General features: G+C 37.7%; 1 long non-coding RNA gene across 1 annotated transcript; it reads left to right on the top strand.

The window, feature by feature from the left end:
• The first annotated feature begins 19,663 nt into the window (after nt 1-19,663).
• Nucleotides 19,664-21,517, top strand: LOC140174962 (uncharacterized). Its single transcript, XR_011865118.1, has 2 exons — nt 19,664-20,507; nt 20,621-21,517. It is a non-coding gene; the product is annotated as an uncharacterized lncRNA (long non-coding RNA).
• Nucleotides 21,518-22,163: the final 646 nt, after the last annotated feature.

The following is a 22,163-nucleotide window of genomic DNA, read 5'->3' as shown; positions in this document are numbered from 1 at the left end:
GGGTTAGATTTTAATCATGTAGGTCATTTTCTAGAAAGAGAAGCTCCCCCTTCTCTCTAGAGTTAGGGTTCTTTAGTTTAATTTCTTACAATTTCTACTTTTAATTCTTCTTTTCATTTATCTTTCCTTGTCATTTATTGTTATTGCAACTTTGTTCTTTACTTCTACTTGTTATTTTCCTTTATTTTGTTTTTTTATGTTTATGACACTTTGTTACTTTTAATTTTAATTAATGCAATTTATGTTTTATGTTTTCTGTCATTTAATTCAGTTGTTATTATGATTTCCTTGCTTTTGGTAGTTGTAGAATTTATTATTTCTTGTTATTTTACCATGCTTTATTTTCATGCATCCCAAGTGTTTGATAAAATGCTTGGGTTGGTTTTAGCCTAGTTTTCCACACTCTTGGTTGGAATTTGGGTGTTTGGATGAATTTGAGTGGTGGATGTCCATTTCACATTGTGTGAGGTTTGTTAATTAATTTGGTTTTCCTTGTCTCTAAGTGACCCATAAATAGTGTTGACTTTGGACTTAGGGATTGAGATTAATTATGCCTAGTTGACTTATCCTTGATGTAGGGTTAACTACACACAATTACCATGTTTGTGGTCCACAACTAGGATAGCAAGCCCTAATTACCCAATTCTTACTAAGAGTTCTTTTTGTCATTTAATTTCCGATTTCATTGCCTTAATTGCTTTCCTTTAATTTCTTGCATGATCATTTACTTACATGCATTTTAATTTTCATGTCAATTACTATTATCCAATTTCCACTTTCTTCCATAGTCAATAATAATCATTTAATTGCAACTCCTAGGGAGAATGACCTGGGAGTTTAATACTCTCGGTTAATATTTTGTGTTTTGATTGTGACATCGTTTGAAATTAAATTTAATTGATGATCAATTGTTGGGTTTGGACTATACTTGCAACATCAATCCTACTTTTGAGAAAATAAATCCAAACTTATGCTTTTGGCCATCACCAAATTTTGGCCCCGTTACCGGGGAGACACCCCACCATGGTAACATTGTTCTTACCTTCTCTTTTTGTTTATAATTTGACTTTATTACATTTTGTTTATTTTAGTTAGCTTAGAATTAGTTTAATTTTGAGCTTAGATAGGTTAATTTGTATATAGATCATGCATGTTTAACTTTTTTGAATGTTTTGGGGTTGAAAAGCTATCTTGGATATCAAGTTTGGTGCCTTAGAGCACTAAATAGTTTGAGAAAAACAGAGCATGTGCATGCGCACACACCTGTGCGTACGCACACAACCCAAATTTTTGCGTTCTGTGCGCGTGCACCTAGCTGTGTGATGAGCGGATAATTTAGACGCTTTTTGGCACTGTTTTTAGTATGTATTTAGTACATTTTAGTTAGTTTTTAGTATGTTTTTATTAGTTTTTATTTAAAATTCACTTTTCTGGACTTTACTATGAGTTTGTGTGTTTTTTTCTAATTTCAGGTAATTTCTGGCTGAAATTGAGGGACCTGAGCAAAAATCTGATTCAGAGGCTGAAAAAGGACTACAGATGCTGTTGGATTCTGACCTCTCTACACTCGAAGTGGATTTTTTGGAGCTACAGAAGCCCAATTGGCATGCTCTCAATTGCATTGGAAAGTAGACATCTTGGGATTTCCAGCAATGTATAATAGTCCATACTTTGCTCGAGATTTGATGGCCCAAATCGGCGTTACAAATCAGCTTCAGAATTCCCGATATTTAACGCTGGAACTGGCACAAAAGTTGGAGTTAAACGCCCAAACCGGCACAAAAGCTGGCGTTTAACTCCAGGAAAAGTCTCTACACATGAAAGCTTCAATGCTCAGCCCAAGCACACACCAAGTGGACCCCAGAAGTGGATTTTCACGTCATTTACTCATTTCTGTATATCCTAGGTTACTAGTTCACTATAAATAGGATCTTTTGACATTGTATCTGGATCGAATGACACTTTATACATTTCATACTGTACCTTCTATGGCATGAGTCTCTAAACCCCATGGTTGGGGCTGAGGAGCTCTGCTGTGTCTTGATGGATTAATGCAATTACTACTATTTCTCATTCAATCACGCTTGCTTCCATTCTAAGATATCACTTGTTCCTCAACTTGATGAATGTGATGATCCATGACACTCATCATCATTCTCACCTATGAACGTGTGCCTGACAACCACCTCCGTTCTACCTTAGATTGAGTGGATATCTCTTGGATCCCTTAATCGGAATCTTCGTGGTATAAGCTAGAATTGATGGCGGCATTCTTGAGAATCTGGAAGGTCTAAACCTTGTTTGTGGTATTCTGAGTAGGATTCAAGAATTGAATGACTGTGATGAGCTTCAAACTCGCGATTGTGGGGCGTTAGTGATAGACGCAAAAGAATCACTGGATTCTATTCCGACATGATCGAGAACCGACAGATGAATAGCCGTGCTGTGACAGAGCGCGTTGAAAATTTTCACTGAGAGGATGAGAGGTAGCCATTGACAACGGTGAAACCCTACATACAGCTTGCCATGGAAGGAGCCTTGCGTGCATGAAGAAGAAGACAGTAGGAAAGCAGAGATTCAGAAGATAGAGCATCTCCAAAACCTCAACCTATTCTCCATTACTGCAAAAAAAGTATCTATTTCATGTTCTTTTACTTTTCACAATTAAACTTGAGAATTATTGATATCCTGACTAAGAGTTACAAGATAACCATAGCTTGCTTCAAGCCGACAATATCCGTGGGATCGACCCTTACTCATGTAAGGTATTACTTGGACGACCCAGTGCACTTGCTGGTTAATTGTGCGGAATTGCAAAAGTGTGATTGCAATTTCGTGCACCAAGTTTTTGGCGCCGTTGCTGGGGATTTTTCGAGTTTGGACAACTGACGATTTATCTTGTTGCTTAGATTAGGACTGTTTTATTTTTGTTGGTTTAGAGTCTTTTATTTGAGTTTAGTTTCATATTTTAAGTTTGGTGTCAATTGCATGCTTTTGTTTTCTTTTAATTTTTTGAATTTGCATGTTCTTAGTCCTTTCTTGATCTTTAAAAATTCTAAGTTTGGTGTCTTCTTTGTGTTTTCCTTTAGGTTTTCGAAAATTTGAGTGTGATTTTGTAAAAATTTCTAAGTTTGGTGTCTTCTTTGTGTTTTCCTTTAAATCTTCAAAATTTTGCATTAATTTTCCAAATCATATCTTTTCAATCATATCTTTTTAATTGCTAATTCCAAAATCTTTTTAATTAATTAATTGATTTAGTTTTCAATTTTCTTTGATTTTATTTTCTTTTTGTTTTTGAAATTTTATTTTATTTTCTTTTCCATTTATTTTATTATTTTCGGTCATTTTTAATTAAAAACAAATATTTTTTTTACTTTACTTGTGATCCATATCATCTCCCTTTCTCCATCATGGACCTAAGTGGAGTTGAGCAGTCCAGAAGGACTCTGGGGTCATATGCTAACCCCATTACAACTGCATATGGGAGTAGTATCTGTATACCTCCCATTAAAGCAAGCAGCTTTGAGCTAAACCCTCAACTCATTATCATGGTGCAGCAAAATTACCAGTATTTCGGTCTTCCACAGGAAGAACCTACTGAGTTTTTGGCACAGTTCTTACAAATTGCTGACACAGTACGTGATAAAGAGGTGGATCAGGATGTCTATAGATTATTACTGTTTCCATTTGCTGTAAAAGATCAAGCTAAGAGGTGGTTGAATAACCAACCCACAGCAAGTATAAAAACATGGAGACAATTATTAGACAAATTCCTGAATCAATTTTACCCTCCAAAAAGTATGACACAGCTGAGGTTGGACATCCTAGGCTTTAAACAAGAGGATAATGAATCCCTTTATAATGCCTGGGAGAGGTACAGAGGTATGCTAAGAAAATGCCCCTCTGAAATATTTTCAGAGTGGGTACAGTTAGACATCTTCTACTATGGGCTGATAGAAAAAGCTCAGATGTCTTTAGACCACTTGGCTGGTGGATCTATACACATGAGAAAGATGATTGAAGAGGCTCAAGAACTCATAGATACTGTTGCTAGAAATCAACATTGGTACTCTAGCAGGGAGCCCTCTACAAAAGAAGAAGCCATGGCAGTAACTACTGATCCTAATCCTCAAGAACAGGTTGTTGAGCTTAATCAGCAATTACTCCTGATGACAAAACAGTTAGCGAAATTTAAAGAGATGCTCCAAGAAACTAAAATTGCTAACAAGAATATAGAATCACAGTTGAATCAGACAAAACAGCAGTTATCTAAACAGATAACAGAAGAATGCCAAGCAGTTCAACTGAGGAGTAGAAAGGCATTAAATAACACTGCTCAAAGTGGCAAAAAGCCAAGAAAGGAACAACTGACAGAGGATAACCAAACCACTGTCCAAAATCCCTCTGAGGACAGTAAGATCCCAGAGAGGAATACTCCTGGCGTTCAAACGCCAGAAAGGGGGGGGGGAAGTTGGCGTTAAACGCCTATTCCTTGCCCAGTTTTGGCGTTCAAACGCCAGAAAGGAGGGAAAAGTTGGCGTTAAACTCCCATTCCTCACCCAGTCCTGGCGTACAAACGCCAATGAGGAATCAGGCACCTGAGAGTGCTAATAGTAACCCCTCTAAGAAGGCTTCTCCAACCACCTCTGTAGGGAATAAACCTGTAGCAACTAAGGTTGAAGAATATAAAGCCAAGATGCCTTATCCCCAGAAACTCCGCCAAGCGGAACAGGATAAACAATTTGCCCGCTTTGCAGACTATCTAAGGACTCTTGAAATAAAGATTCCATTTGCAGAGGCACTTGAGCAAATACCTTCTTATGCTAAGTTCATGAAAGAGATCTTAAGTCATAAGAAGGATTGGAGAGAAACTGAAAAGGTGTTTCTCACTGAAGAATGCAGTGCAGTCATTCTAAAAAGCTTACCAGAGAAGCTTCAAGATCTAGGAAGCTTTATGATACCATGCACACTAGAAGGTACTTGTACCAAGACAGCCCTATGTGACCTTGGAGCAAGTATCAACCTAATACCTGCATCCACTATCAGAAAGCTTGGGTTGACTGAAGAAGTCAAACCAACCCAGATATGTCTCCAACTTGCTGATGGCTCTATTAAATATCCATCAGGCATAATTGAGGACATGATTGTCAAGGTTAGGCCATTCGCCTTTCCAACTGACTTTGTAGTGCTGGAAATAGAGGAGCACAAGAGTGCAACTCTCATCCTAGGAAGACCCTTCCTAGCAACTGGACGCACTCTCATTGATGTACAAAAAGGAGAAGTGGCCCTGAGAGTCAATGAGGATGAGTTCAAGTTGAATGCTATCAAAGCTATGCAGCATTCAGACACATCAAATGACTGCATGAGCGCTGATATTATTGACTCTTTGGTGGAAGAGATCAATATGACCAAAAGTCTCGAATCAGAGCTAGAGGACATCTTTAAAGATGTTCAGCCTGATCAGGAGGAACAAGAGGAAATAAAAGAACCTCTGAAAATTCCTCAGGAAGAGGATAAGCCTCCCAAACCCGAGCTCAAGCCACTACCACCATCCCTGAAGTATGCATTTCTGGGAGAAGGTGACACTTTTCCAGTGATCATAAGCTCTGCTTTAAACTCACAGGAAGAGGAAGCACTAATTCAAGTGCTAAGGACACACAAGACAGCTCTTGGGTGGTCCATAAGTGATCTTAAGGGCATCAGCCCAGCAAGATGCATGCACAAGATCCTATTGGAAGATAATGCCAAGCCAGTGGTTCAACCATAGAGGCGGCTAAATCCAGCCATGAAGGAGGTGGTGCAGAAAGAGGTCACTAAGTTACTAGAGGTTGGGATTATTTATCCTATTTCTGATAGCCCCTGGGTGAGCCCTGTCCAAGTTGTCCCCAAGAAGGGAGGCATGACAGTGGTCCATAATGAAAAGAATGAACTGGTTCCCACAAGAACAGTTACAGGGTGGCGTATGTGTATTGACTACAGAAGGCTCAATACAGCCACCAGAAAGGATCATTTTCCTTTAGCATTCATAGACCAAATGCTAGAAAGACTAGCGGGTCATGATTATTACTGCTTTTTGGATGGCTATTCAGGTTACAACCAAATTGCAGTAGATCCTCAGGACCAAGAGAAAACAACGTTCACTTGCCCTTCTGGCGTGTTTGCCTACAGGAGAATGCCTTTTGGTCTGTGTAATGCACCTGCAGCTTTTCAGAGATGCATGCTATCCAACTTCTCTGATATGGTAGAGAAGTTCCTGAAAGTCTTCATGGATGACTTCTCAGTATATGGAGACTCATTCAGCTCCTGTCTTAATCATCTAGCACTTGTCCTGAAAAGGTGCCAAGAGTCTAACCTGGTCTTAAACTGGGAGAAATGTCACTTTATGGTGACTGAAGGAATTGTCCTTGGGCACAAAATTTCAGGCAAGGGAATAGAGGTGGATCAAGCAAAGATAGAAGTAATTGAAAAATTACCACCACCTACCAATGTTAAGGCAATCAGAAGCTTTCTAGGGCATGCATGATTTTACAGAAGGTTCATAAAGGATTTTTCAAAAATTTCAAAACCTCTAAGTAACCTGCTAGCTGCTGACACGCCATTTGTGTTTGACACAGAGTGTCTGTAGGCGTTTGAGACCCTGAAAGCCAAGCTGGTCACAGCACCAGTCATCTCTGCACCAGATTGGACATTACCATTCAAACTAATGTGTGATGCCAGTGACCATGCCATTGGTGCAGTGTTGGGACAGAGGCACAACAAGCTTCTGCACGTCATTAATTATGCTAGCCGTGTTCTGAATGATGCACAGAAGAATTACACAACCACAGAAAAAGAGTTACTTGCAGTGGTTTATGCCATTGACAAGTTTAGATCCTACTTAGTAGGGTCAAAAGTGATTGTGTATACTGACCATGCTGCTCTTAAATACTTATTCACAAAGCAGAATTCAAAACCCAGGCTCATAAGATGGGTGTTACTTCTGCAAGAGTTTGATATAGAAATAAGAGACAGAAAAGGGACAGAGAATCAGGTAGCTGATCATCTGTCCCGGATAGAACCAGTAGCTGGGGCGTCCCTCCCCTCTACTGAGATCTCTGAGACCTTTCCAAATGAGCAACTTTTTGCCATTCAGGAAGCTCCATGGTTTGCAGACATTGCAAATTATAAAGCTGTGAGGTTCATACCCCAGGAGTACAGCAGGGTGCAAAGAAAAAAATTAATTTCAGATGCCAAGTACTACCTATGGGATGAGCCATATCTCTTCAAGAGATGTGCAGACGGAATGATCCGTAGATGTGTACCTAGAGAGGAAGCACAAAGGATCCTATGGCATTGTCATGGATCGCAGTATAGGGGACATTTCGGAAGTGAGCGAACAGCCACTAAGGTCCTTCAATGTGGCTTCTACTGGCATACTTTCTATAGGGATGCCTGAGAGTTTGTGCGTAACTGTGACAGTTGCCAAGGAGCTGGTAACTTGCCTCATGGTTATGCCATGCCTCAACAGGGGATCTTAGAGATTGAATTGTTTGATGTATGGGGTATTGACTTCATGGGTCCCTTCCCACCATCATGCTCAAACACGTATATTCTGGTGGCAGTAGACTATGTATCTAAATGGGTAGAAGCAATTGCCACTCCCAATAATAATACTAAGACCGTACTGAAATTCCTCCAGAAACATATCTTCAGTAGGTTTGGTGTTCCCAGAGTACTAATCAGTGATGAGGCACTCACTTTTGCAATAAACAGCTGTACTCTGCTATGGTCCGATATGGAATTAGCCACAAAGTAGCAACTCCGTATCATCCACAGACAAATGGGCAAGCTGAAGTCTCTAATAGAGAGTTAAAAAGAATCCAAGAACGGACTGTAATTGCCCATAGAAAGAATTGGGCAAAGAGCTTGGATGATGCTCTGTGGGCATACAGAATAGCATTCAAGACTCCTATAGGAACCTCTCCATACCAACTTGTGTATGGGAAGGCCTGTCATCTGCCCGTGGAACTGGAACATAAAGCTTACTGGGCAACCAGATTCCTAAACATGGATGCTAAGTTAGCTGGTGAAAAAAGATTGCTCCAGCTAAATGAGCTAGAGGAGTTCAGACTCAGTGCCTTTGAAAATGCAAAAATTTATAAGGAAAAGGCAAAGAAGTGGCATGACAAGAAGTTGTCATCCTGAGTCTTTGAGCCAGGACAAAAAGTTCTGCTCTTCAACTCTAGGCTCAGACTATTCCCAGGAAAACTTAAATCCCGGTGGAGGGGTCCGTATGTGATTACAGGAGTGTCACCATATGGATATGTTGAGATTCAAGATATTGATTCTGATAAAAAGTTCATTGTTAATGGACAGAGGATCAAACATTATCTTGAAAGCAATTTTGAGCAAGAATGCTCAAAACTGAGGCTTGAATGAAGCACAGTAAAGGTCCAGCTAAAGACAGTAAAGAAGCGCTTGCTGGGAGGCAACCCAGCCATTAGAAGGTTATTTATTTTACTAAATAGCATATTGACATACATTCTCCAAGGGTGATAATCCAAATTGAAGGAATTCACAGAGTTATAGAAGGGTTCAGTGCAAAAAGCAGAGAAAAGGAGCTTGCTGGCAAGAAAACACCAGTAAGGGGTACTCTGGGCATTAAACGCCAGAATGGATACCATTCTGGGCTTTTAACGCCAGTAAAGGTACCATTTTGGGCGTTTAACGCCAGAATTGCAGCGTCCTGGGCGTTCAGCAAAACGCCCAGTGATGAAGGGGTTTCTGGCGTTTAACGCCAGCCAGGGTACCTGGCTGGGCGTTAAACGCCCATAATGGCCACCAATTGGGTGTTAAACGCCAGAATGGATACCATTCTGGGCGTTTAACGCCAGAAAGGTAGGGGACAGAGATTTTGTTTTTCACTTCAAATTTTTTCAAACTTTCTTATTTTGATCCATAATTTTCTGCATAAACACATTACAAACTTTCATCATTCACCTTCAAATTTCAAAAGTTAAACAATTTTCTGAATCATTCTTCAAATCTTTTTCAAATCCTTTCCAAATCTTCTTCAAAAACTCAAATATCTTCTCAAATTCTTTCCATATCTTCTCAAATCTCCTTCAAAATTTTCGAAATCTCTCCCCCTCCCTTATAAATACACGTTCGGCCATCCCCCTCTCCCCACCATTCGAATTTGCTCTCCTCTTCTCTCTCCTCTTTCCTTTCTTTTGCTTGAGGGCAAGCAAACCTTTAAGTTTGGTGTGCTTTTCCGTGATCACTAAGCCAAGATTCATCAAGATCATGGCTCCTAAGGGAAAACAAACCAATTCAAAAGGCAAGAAAGAGAATAATCCAAAGAATCTTTGGAATCAAGAGAAGTTCTTAACCAAGGAACATGCAGACCATTACCACAAAATAATGGGTCTGAGGTCAGTGATCCCAGAAGTCAGATTCGATATGAAAGAAGATGAATATCCGGAGATCCAAGAGCAAATTCGAAACAGAGGATGGGAAGTTCTAACCAACCCTGAGACAAAGGTTGGAAGAAACATGGTTCAGAAATTCTACTCAAATTTGTGGCTGACAAATAAGCAGAGAATGACTGGAACTGCTTTTCATACCTACAGAACCATGGTCAGAGGGAGAATTATTTACTTCCATCTGGACAAAATAAGAGAGGTCTTCAAGTTACCTTAACTACAAGATGATCCTGAATCCTTTAATAAGAGAATGGTAAGAGTAGATAAGGGGTTGGATCAAGTTCTAGAGGACATATGCCTCCCTGGAACTAAGTGGACAACCAATTCAAAAGGTGTCCCAAACTAACTCAAGAGGGGAGATCTTAAACCAATTGCAAGAGGTTGGCTAGACTTCATTGGGTGTTCTATATTGCCCACTAGCAACCGTTCTGAGGTCACGGTCAAGAGAGCAGTGATGATTCATTGCATTATGCTGGGAAAAGAAGTGGATATTCATCATCTGATTGCTTGTGAGATTTACACAATTGCAAACAAGAACTCCACTGAAGCCAAACTGGCTTACCTAAGCTTAATCTCTTTGCTATGCAAAGATGCTGGGGTGAGGATGAGAGTAGATAAATTCATCCCAATTGAACATCCAATCACCAAGAAGTCAATGGAAGGACAAATGCAAGATAACTCTATCAAAAGGAGGGCGCAGGAATTCCTCTCCGAACTTCCTGAAATTGACTACTGGGCCAGCCTAGAAGCATCTGTTGTCAAGCTGCAAGAAACTATGGAACAAATTAAGGAAGAACAGCAGAATCAAAACTGCATGCTCTGCAAATTGCTGAAGGAACAAGAGAAGCAGGGGCGTGAGCTGCAGGAGCTGAAGCGCCAGAAGCTCTCCCTTGAAGGGTCAAATACCTCACAAGTTGAGGGAGCATCCACTTCTCAAAATCAAGGTTGTTGAGTCCTAACTCTGTGATAACCTCTATCATTAGGAGTCTATTTTAGAGTCATTTAAATTTTTGTTTTCTATTACTATTAGTCTTATCTTATATTTATTTTTGAGTCTTGTTCTTAATTCATGATTAATAAAATTTAAGGTTCATGTCTTAAAGCTATGAATGTCCTATGAATCCATCACCTCTCTTAAATGAAAAATGCTTTAATCACAAAAGAACAAGAAGTACAAGATTTCGAATTCATCTCTGAAACTAGTTGAATTAGTTTGATGTGGTGAAAATACTTTTTATTTTCTGAATGAATGCTTGAACAGTGCATATGTCTTTTGAATTTGTTGATTAAAGAATGTTAAACTTGTTGGCTCTTGAAAGAATGATGGAAAAGGAGAAATGTTATTGAGGATCTGAAAAATCATCAAATTGATTCTTAAAGCAAGAAAAAGGAGTGAATTCAAAAAAAAATAATAATAAAAAGTGATCCAAGGAAAAAAGAGTGTGCTTAAGAACCCTGGACACCTCTAATTGGGGACTCTAGCAAAGCTGAGTCACAACCTGAAAAGGTTCACCCAGTTTTGTGTCTGTGGCATGTATGTATCCGGTGGTAATACTGGAAGACAGAGTGCTTTGGGTCACAGCCAAGACTCATAAAGTAGCTGTGTTCAAGAATCATCATACTTAACTAGGAGAATCAATAACACTATCTGAATTCTGAGTTCCTATAGATGCCAATCATTCTAAACTTCAAAGGATAAAGTGAGATGCCAAAACTGTTCAGAGGCAAAAAGCTACTAGTCCCGCTCATCTAGTTGGAGCTAAGTTTCATTGATATTTTGGAATCTATAGTATGTTCTCTTCTTTTTATACTATTTGATTTTCAGTTGCTTGGGGACAAGCAACAATTTAAGTTTGGTGTTGTGATGAGCGGATAATTTATACGCTTTTTGGCACTATTTTTAGTATGTATTTAGTACATTTTAGTTAGTTTTTAGTATGTTTTTATTAGTTTTTATTTAAAATTCACTTTTCTGGGCTTTACTATGAGTTTGTGTGTTTTTCTGTGATTTCAGGTAATTTCTGGCTGAAATTGAGGGACCTGAGCAAAAATCTGATTCAGAGGCTGAAAAAGGACTGCAGATGCTGTTGGATTCTGACCTCCCTACACTCGAAGTGGATTTTATGGAGCTACAGAAGCTCAATTGGCGCGCTTTCAACTGCGTTGGAAATCAACTTCAGAATTCCTGGCGTTTAACGCCGGAATTGGCACAAAAGTTGGAGTTAAACACCCAAACTGGCACAAAAGCTGACGTTTAACTCCAGGAAAAGTCTCTATACATGAAAGCTTCAATGCTCAGCCCAAGCACACACCAAGTGGACCCCGGAAGTGGATTTTCACGTCATTTACTCATTTTTGTATATCCTAGGTTACTAGTTCACTATAAATAGGATCTTTTGACATTGTATCTGGATCGAATGACACTTTATACATTTCATACTGTACCTTCTACGGCATAAGTGTCTAAACCCCATGGTTGGGGGTGAGGAGCTCTGCTGTGTCTTGATGGATTAATGCAATTACTACTATTTTTCATTCAATCACGCTTGCTTCCATTCTAAGATATCACTTGTTCCTCAACTTGATGAATATGATGATCCGTGACACTCATCATCATTCTCACCTATGAACGTGTGCTTGACAACCACCTTCGTTCTACCTTAGATTGAGTGGATATCTTTTGGATCCCTTAATCAGAATCTTCGTGGTATAAGCTAGAATTGATGGCGGCATTCTTGAGAATCCGGAAGGTCTAAACCTTGTCTGTGGTATTCTGAGTAGGATTCAAGGATTGAATGACTGTGACGAGCTTCAAACTCGCGATTGTAGGGCGTTAGTGACAAACGCAAAAGAATCACTGGATTCTATTCTGACATGATTGAGAACCGACAGATGAATAGCCATGCTGTGACAGAGCGCGTTGAACATTTTCACTGAGAGGATGGGAGGTAGCCATTGACAACGGTGAAACCCTACATACAGCTTGCCATGGAAGGAGCCTTGCGCGCATAAAGAAGAAGACAGTAGGAAAGCAGAGATTCAGAAGATAGAGCATCTCCAAAACCTCAACCTGTTCTCCATTACTGCAAAACAAGTATCTATTTCATGTTCTTTTACTTTTCACAATTAAACCTAAGAATTATTGATATCCTGACTAAGAGTTACAAGATAACCATAGCTTGCTTCAAGCCGACAATCTCCGTGGGATCAACCCTTACTCACGTAAGGAATTACTTGGACGGCCCAGTGCACTTGCTGGTTAATTGTGCAGAATTGCAAAAGTGTGATTGGGATTTTGTGCACCACTGTGCATGCACACACCACCTTATACCCGTTCTACTGAGAGCGTTCACATGCCTTGTGTGTCCGTATCCCCTTCTCTATGCCTCTTGTGCGTGCGCACGGACCTGTGTGCATACGCTCAGACGGCGAGATAGTTGGAAATTTTGACGCTTCCTTTTCCTTAAAAAAAGGAGAGAGTGTCCTCTGTGCGTACGCACACATCTTGATTCCCTCTCTGTTCAGAGCTTTCGCACACCTGGTGCGAACGCACACCTCCCCTGTTTCACCTAGTGTGCGTACGCACACATATCTGTGCGTACGCATGCCCCTGTTTTCGCACCTCTATACTTCTTTTTTTCTCTTCTTTCTACTTCTCTTCTTCTTCCCTCCACCCCTTTCCTCTCTTGCTTTTTCCCTCTTTTCTACTTGTTTTACTTAGTTTTTGTTATGGCCCAACCCAAACGGCGTGCTGACTGATCTGATCCACGGATTACCTGATCCGGGCAGACCAACAGACGGGCATGACCCGAACACGCGTCTCCCTACAGCTCACCACAACTGCTGTATTAGGGAAACTTCAAGGAAGGTGGGTCTACCCTCGTGGGACCCACCCCTAACAGGGTATATATGGGGAGGGGCCTATCCCTCCTCCAAGGTACATCACTACAACCCTGCTCTCATATCACTTGCACACTGTCCTAACTTGGGCGTCAGAGTGTCTTTGCTGGTGACCCCCCACTCCACTCGAAGTTTTCGGGAAGTCGTCCGCTGCAACCTTCACTCCCACGTCTCGTAACCAGGCAGGAACCCACACTCACACCCAGAAGACCTCTTCGAACCGTCCGGTACCCGAACAACCGAACAATTTTTATTGCATCTTCTTTTTATTTTAGTTTTGGTTTACTTGTTTGTTAATTGAATAAGTTGCAAGTGTTTTCTTAATGTTGATTGGGTTGCTTCTTGATTGAATTTCATCAATGCACTTATACTTTGCCTTAAATTACTAGCACCTAATTGGATTTGCACGTTTACATGTTGTTATATATTAGGTGAAAATTTTATAAGTGCATAATGAATTTAGTGAGTTGAGTTGAACTACTTATTCATCATGGTTTCTAAGTGAATATAATCACATAACAAGGTATTTGTTCCTTGTTAATGCTTTGCATTTTTTTGAGTCGACTTGAATTGATTCTTATCAAGAATTGTCACTTTTTGTAACAAGCACCTTATACATGTGATTATTCCATTATTTCTAAGGATGAATAAGTAGTCTCTTTTCATCATTGCATTGGTTATTGTTAATTGTGCCATTTTCTATTAATTTTGCACTTTCACTTGCACAATTTCAATGTCCAATATCTCATACACTTAATTCACTTTAGTTGTGGTTTCCTATGGTTGCTTGTACCTTAAGTTTTGCTTATTCTTTACTTGCAACCTAGGCTACTTAATTGAGGAACACATGCTATTTCTTTTGCTTGTGTGGTTTCTATTTTTACCCGGCCAATGTGTGTGTTCTAAATCATGCATACTTAGAATACACACCTTGCCTTTTATCACTCCACACATACTTACTTTTCCTCAATTCCTCTTGATTTGGTTTATCCTACAACTCGGAGCCCCCGGACCCACCAATTGAAGGTGGAGCCTCATAGTTCTTCACTCCCGGATCATGTGCATGCACAGAGGACCGTGCATTAATTAAGTCTGGGAGAAGGATTGACAACTTCGAGGGGGGTAAAATTCTTTTCTTAGACACTTTGGAATACTTTCTTAGTTCTTTTTCTTCATTTTTTTGGTAATTTTGTTACCATTGCACTTTTCTTAGTTTGCTTGTATATATCTTAGCTTGCTTTTATATATATATATATATATATATATATATATATATATATATATATAGTTTGAATGCGGCTTCGTCCCAAAGCTTCTTGAACCTGTCACTGGAAAAGAAATTCTGTATGGGGAGGTGAGAACATCATCCTCGAAAGGGTTCTCAGTAGAGGGTTTAAGAATTATTATAAAAAGATACGTATAAAGAGAAGAATTGGTTTCAAGGCAATGATTATCGTTTGTCCTATGAATCTTTTAAAAATCAACGGCTAATCATCCAAAACTTTTCAAAGAAACAATATTTATTTTTTAGAAAATCCAAAACCTTTCTTTTCTTGTAAGAGAATCTTAATCGGTTTCCTAGACTGTATGAAGGACCAACCTGTTCCAAGCATAGGTTCGTTAAGTCTATGCTGAACCAGCTTGATTTTTTATACTTTACTAATAACTCAATTAGAAACCAATCACAGCTTTCAACCTATCACATAATCAATCAACACAATCATCATCTCATCACCAATAATCTCAAAAGTACCACATCAGAACAAACACAGGCAAAACAGACAAGGAAATCACAGGCATCAATAGCAGTTACAGCAAATATCTCAGATAGCAGTTAATAACAGTTTAGCAATTAGGCAAACCAAAACAAATTCAAACTCAAGCAAAACATACAAATGCATATGATGCATGCCTGTTCTATGGCTAATGAGCTCATCTGTCGGTTATACAGCCAATCCCAATGCGCATCCCCATGAGTCTATGCATAGCTTTTTCTCATATATATATATATATATATATATATATATATATATATATATATCAAATTGCTCAATGGGGGTACCATTCCCAGGAATTTACAAGTGCCCAGTCACCCTTATGTCGTAGGGTTAATAGAGTATTGAGTCTCAACCTGAAACACGTGGTGACAAGCCACGGTACTTTACCCAAAGAAACTCGTATCTCAGATGATTCAAATAAATAAGCCATATGAATATTTCAATTATAATTCATCAATATCCACATCATTCTCAATCATGTCTCATTCATCAACATACCTCAATCATACTCAATCACTATCCTTCATTATCACACCTCTCATTCCGTTCATCAATAATTCCAAACAATACATAATTCATTTATTAACAAATCACGCTCAAAATATAATCCTTTTCTTACTACATTGAAACTCAAGAATAATCTTTTCTTAATAAATCATATACAAACATAAAACTTTTCTTAATAAATCAAAATTACATACGTAATTACTTTCTTAACAATCGAACTCAAACGTAATTCTTTTCGAAATAATTCGAAATCAAATAATATGATTCTTAAATCCAATTTTATTTTTAAAGAATGCTTCAAACAAATACTCAAAGTTTTATAAAAATTTCAGAAGCATCTCCTTTAAAATTCAGACTCTGCCACCCTTCTTGGGTCCCATCCAAACCATTTCTCAAACTCTTTTCAACCGTTTACAATAAATTAAACTAAATTCAATACCAAAAATCATTTCTAAATCTCATAATCTTTTCAAATAATTCAATAAAACCCATTTCCAATATCGGTTCATTTTCAATATCAAATTACTCTAAACCCAGAAATCACTTTTCATAGTATTTTATCAAACCAACTTTTCAACGTAATATTCAAAAGCAGCCAGAATCCAATCATCTTCATAATAACCTTAAACCAAATAAAAACCTGACTAAACATCTTCAATCAATCAAGATACCGTTCAAACAAGCATTTACATCCATTCAAAGTAACTCAGTTCGATCCATAAGACTTACGAAACCACAAAATATACATTTTGCATTATTATCAATTTATAACAATTCTCGAAAATAAAATGAGTTTAAAGAAAGTGCCCCTACCTCAATGCTGCAATTATATTATTTACGTAACGGTTTCCTCTATCCCCAATTCGTGGCATCAGTAGTCATTCCAACACAACCGGAATGGCAGCGGCATCACCCACAACTCTAGTAGCAGCAACAACAACTTTGGAAGGAAATTTAATAAAAGCAAAAGAAAACGGGAATGAAGCAGCAGCTCTGGTACTCAGAAGATCACAAACCAGTGACCAAGGCATACATCCTAGTGGCATCATTAACCGGGGTAATAGCAACGTCGATTCCAATGATACTCCAGTAACAGCGACATCAGTAATCCTTACAACAATAACTAAGGTTGCAACAAAATAGAGAGAGTTCAAATTCAATGGAATCGGAAATGAAAATAAATTCAAGAGAATTGGAAATAGAGATAGCTTATAATGAAATAATAAACCAGCAACAATAGGGTTTCCGGATAGTTCCATCGTTGGTTCCCAACAACTCCAACGGCAATACCCTTGGCGACAAAGACTCTGGCAATTGTGAAACCTGAAGTAGGGGCAGAATAGAAAAGTATAGAGAAAGAGTAGGAGTAGCATCTTCTGACAATAGCTCCTTCTCCGACGAGCTTCAATGGCAGCAGAATAGTGACCTTGATGGCGGCACAGGACTCACCAACGAACCTGACAGCGGTGGAGATCCTTTCTTCCTCTTCTATGTGTGTGTTCTGCGATGATGACGGGTTGGGCAGTAGTGGAAGTATCAACCCAGCAGCAGCAACAGCATGGCGGTTTGGCACTGATGGAAGCACGGCAGTGACGCAGTAGAGGCTCCCTCCTCCACTAGCTCTCGCGCGGTTCGCAGTGGCGATTTATAGCCCCAGCGACGGTGACTATGACGCGACGAGCAGCTTCTTCCTTGCAGTGTCTGGCTCCCTTCGTGCTTGATGGCATTCGGTGGCGATGAAGGCATGGCGGCGACGCTGTGCAGTGGCGGCGCGGACGGCGGGTTGAACGTGGTTAGGTGTGGCACAACTAGCTGTGCGTCTTCTTCCTCCTTTTCTCGCGGATCTCTCTCTCTCTCTGTTGCAGCTCCCTCATCCCTGGTGTTCACTTCATCTTAGATCTCCTTCTCCCTTGCCAACAGCGGTGGCGGCGGTGGCAGTGACACCCACCGCACTGCCTTCCTCTCCTTCCCCCTTCTCCATTTCCTGCGTCTCCCTTCCCCTCTCTTCCCTTTCTTTCTTCTTTCTTTTTCTGGTTTACTAAAGCTGTTAGGTTGTTTTTGGGAAAATGGTATGGCGGCTAGGGTTAGGAAAATTAGGGTTAGGGTTGTGTTTTGGGGATTTAGGGTTTTAATTTGGGAATTAGAATTTTGTGATAAAATTTGGGGATTTTGGGTTAATTTGAAATCTAATTAAATCTCTAAAATTACTCTAAAGTATTATTTATTGTATCAAAATACTAATTAATAGAAATTATAAGGTAATATAATTAATTTTCTTTATTTATAAAAACATTAGTATTAAATTCCAAAATCTCAATTACTTAAACCAAGCCATATAAAATACTTATTATTTTATATTTGTTAAACTTTATTGTTTAAATATAAAAAATAATTCGATAATTATAAAATATTAATTTAAACTCAATTAATCAAGATTTACTTTAATTATCTTTAATAAAATAATTTCTGAGGTAAAGGTACGTAATGAATAAATAAATCAAAATTAGCTCTTAATAAAATTTTTCTGAAATTTTTGGGTTTTACATCATGTGTACGCGTGAGGAGTAAATCTGCCAGTTACGTGCACGCGTGACAAGTGTCACGTGACCTCATTAAAGAGAATACACTAGGGTCGATTTCTGAGCCATTCAAGCCCAAATCCAACTCATTTCTGAGGCTATTTGATGTAGAATTCAAGAGGAAACAAGGGGGAACAATTAGGTAGTGTAGCAAACATGCTTTATGTTAGTTCTCGAGAGAGAAGCTCCCTCTTCTCTCTAGAATTTAGGGTTCTTAGTTTAGTTTTTTCTTAGATTTAGGTTTAATTACTTGTTTTGATTTAGTTTCCTTTACGTTTCCTTGTTGATTTGCTTCAATCTTCTTAGTTTCTCTTATTAATTTCTATTTTATGTCTCTTTTTAGTTTATGAACACTCTTGTTCATTTCAATTTCCTTTAATGCAACTTTATGTTTTATGTTCCTTTAATACTTGTTTGAGTTATCATTGTTAATTTCTTGTATTGGGTAGTTGTAGAATTTACTATTTCTTGCCATTTACCATGCTTTCCTTTTATGCCTTCCAAGTGTTTGACAAAATGCTTGGTTAGAGTTTAGAATAGATTTTGAGAATTCTTGGCTTGGAATTGAAAGAGAAATTGGGCAATCTTGAGTCATTAATACCCAATTTAAATTGGTGACCTAGAGTGATTAGTTAGTTTTGTATCCATTGACATTACTTATGGATTGAGATTAACTAGTCCTATTTGACTTTCTCTCAACGTGAAGATAACATTATACCTTCTTCCGATTTTGGAGATGAGGAAATAGGATTAGCTCTTGTTAATTATTGTATTATGATTAATGACTAAGATAGAAAGTATTAATTCTCAATCCTTGCCTTGAATGCCTCTTTTTATTAGTTCTTATCTTTAGTGTTTGATTTACTTTCTTGTCAATTAAATTCTTGCCTTTTTACTTTCTTGTTTTATCAACCCAACCCTCTTTGAAACTCATAACCAATAATTGAGCACTTGATTGTAATTTCTAGGGAGAACGACTTGGAACTAATACTATCGGTTATTTTTTTGGGGTTGAATTTATGACAACCAAAATTAAACTTTGATTGAGTGCTATCTGTCGGTTTGAAACTATACTTGCAACAAAGTTAATCCTCTTACCGAAAAGAAATGCTTAACCGACAGTAACACTATTTCAATACTTATCCCCTCTTGTTCTATGGCAATCAGACTTTAAGATTCCAACAATCTTGCTTTTGCCGAGTATAAGGAGGAGCAATCAAATATGTTGGATGTCATTAAATCAAATCAGGTAATTAAACACATGCTAATTAATCAAATAAAAATAGTAAGTATGTGTGTGTGCGCGCAAAAAACTATATACTTTTTGAAAGAAAGCCAGTAGCACCTGTGACTAAGATGGACTTGTCCTCAAGGAATTTTACTATACTTTCTAACTTCATTATTTATTATTTTAGATAACTTAAGAGGCAGAACAACATTTTTCAAAGAGCATGCAGATATAATGAGGTATAAGCTGAGATATGAGAAACGAGATGTGCGCACACACATATCCCGCAAACAGTTATATAACTCTATTAAATCTATTATATAGAGGAAAATTATTTCGACTGAGATAAAATCATTTTGGAGTAGCTTCATCATCTCTTTTGTACTGCCACTCTTTCTTGGATCCATCAGCATGTTTGCTTCTTAGTGTTCAAGATTAGATTATTATTATTATTATTATTATTATAGAAGAACAAGATAATTATCACTATCATTCAAATTATTCTGATCCAGACAATAGAAGAGTTTAATTTTATGCTCTTCATAGTGTTTCAATTAATTAGCATGAGAATTTTGTATTCAGTAACATACATATTGTTTTAATTAACATGCATCTATGCATCAATCTCAGAATGAAAATTTTGCTACCATACATTACGTTAATGCTACAAGCTTTGAGCCATTGAATTTGTTTGTTAAAAGATAATCTTATTGCCTTTGCAGCTTGAAAAGCAATTTAAAGGTGGCCCCGTTGGTGGGATGAAAATGGTTGCTTTTTCTTTGTGATCTTTTTAAGAGTTAACCACAAATTCTTGAGACGCACTTTTTTTTTCATTGTTTAAATTATCTTCTCGCCCTTTTAATGTTGAATATTGCGATTGAGCATACCAAGTTCTACATGAAAATTAAATGTTCATATATCATTCCCTTGCCTTTTCTCTATTCATTGTAAGGAAGCTAGATCATTGGAGGAAGAAACACAGGCCCAACTAGACCTGCAGCTTGCTCAGGAAACTGCTTATGCCAATTTGGCTAGGAATTTAAGCAACGAGGTTAGTTATTGTTGTAATTAAATTTGGGCATTCTAGAAAAACTAAAATATTTTGTTTGATGTCACCTAGAAGTATGTATGATGATTCATGCTTTCAACTCCTTGATTTTTCAGCTTGAAGAAGTTGACATACATTTGTAGAATCTCACAAAGATGGTAATTCAGAAGTGCAGGTTTGTGAAAAGTTATTTGTCACTTGTTCCATATCATTGGCATTAAATTGAATCGAAAATTTGTAATTGAATTTGTATTTTCATATCCTATCTTTATTTTATTTTTACATGTTACTTGCTATGCAAAATTTCATCTTATTTAAGAAAAGGAATAAGCCAAAGTGACAGAATCCGTTGGTAGTAAAAAGGATTTATCATTGGAAGAGATGGCTTCTTCAAAACCTAAGCAAGCACAAAAAGTAAAAGTAAAGGTACTGGACAAGCAGGAACATCTTTGTGAGCTCACCCGTGCATCTGTAAGGAGTGGATCTTTTTCCTTTTCAATTATTGCTGACTTTTAAAGTTTTGTCATGAATCTAGACTTTATGAATCTCTTTAGGAGGTTAACTTCTAGGCTTTATGACTCTATTTATGTTACTTCTATTTTATAAGTACTAAATATTACTAATTTCAGAAGTTTGAGCTAAGAAAATTTATATTTTGACAAGCATGCTCAAAAGCCATGGTCAAAGTTTATTAGAGTAGAAAACCAACACTTGGCAGTTCCTGATGAGGTAGCACGCCTTCTAATTATTCCAGCTTCGATAAATATTTATATAGCCATTGATTCACATTCTTGGCTTTCATAGGCTATTAAGTTTGTTTACAAGTTATTGCGGTATGATCACCAAGATCGACCCACTGCAAAAGAAGCCATTATAAAGAGCCCAATCCTTTAACATCTTTATTTTCTGCAAATTTGTAGTAGGTTCAATGACACATTTCACCCTTCATGCCACATCCTGTATACATCACATGAACTCATTTTCTTGAAATTGAATAAACAAATGTTTAATGATGTACAGGCCCACCCTTACTTCAATCCATTTAAAAATGCATAAACCACTAAGTGAAGATATTTAAATTAAAAACTCTGGATTTATTAGTTTTGATTTTTAATATTAAAAAATTATATATTATGTTTCTTTATTTAAGAATTATGTAATATTTTGTTTATAGGTTATGATTTCTTGTTATTGTGAAATTTTAGACAAAAAATTATTTGTTTAACATAGTAAAAACGACGGTTAAAACTATCTTTCTAAATGATAAAAAACGTCACTTTTATGCGGTAAAAACTATAGCTTGTAACTACTATTTTAAACAACATGAAACGCTATTTTAACACAGTAATAACAGCAATTTTAAACGCCATTTTAACCAATAAAAATGCCATTGTCAGGGTAAAAACGGCGGTTTAAAATGCCGTTTTAACTAACCAAAAATACCGTTTTAATCGGTAAAAACGGTGGTTTCAAACGCCATTTTAACCAACCAAAAATGCCACTCTGCCAACGTAAAAATGGCGGTTCATAAACGCCATTTTAACCAACAAAAAATGCCATTTTTACTCTGGAAATAACGGTGGTTTGAACCGCCGTTTTAACCAACCAAAAAACGCCGTTTTAATTAGAAATAATGGCAATTTGAACCGTTATTTTAAC

This window comes from Arachis hypogaea, chromosome 9 (genome assembly GCF_003086295.3).
Source record: "Arachis hypogaea cultivar Tifrunner chromosome 9, arahy.Tifrunner.gnm2.J5K5, whole genome shotgun sequence".
NCBI classification, from domain to species: Eukaryota; Viridiplantae; Streptophyta; class Magnoliopsida; order Fabales; family Fabaceae; genus Arachis; species Arachis hypogaea.
The sequence above is the reverse complement of the archived record's forward strand: the minus strand, read 5'-3'. Positions and strand labels throughout refer to the sequence as shown.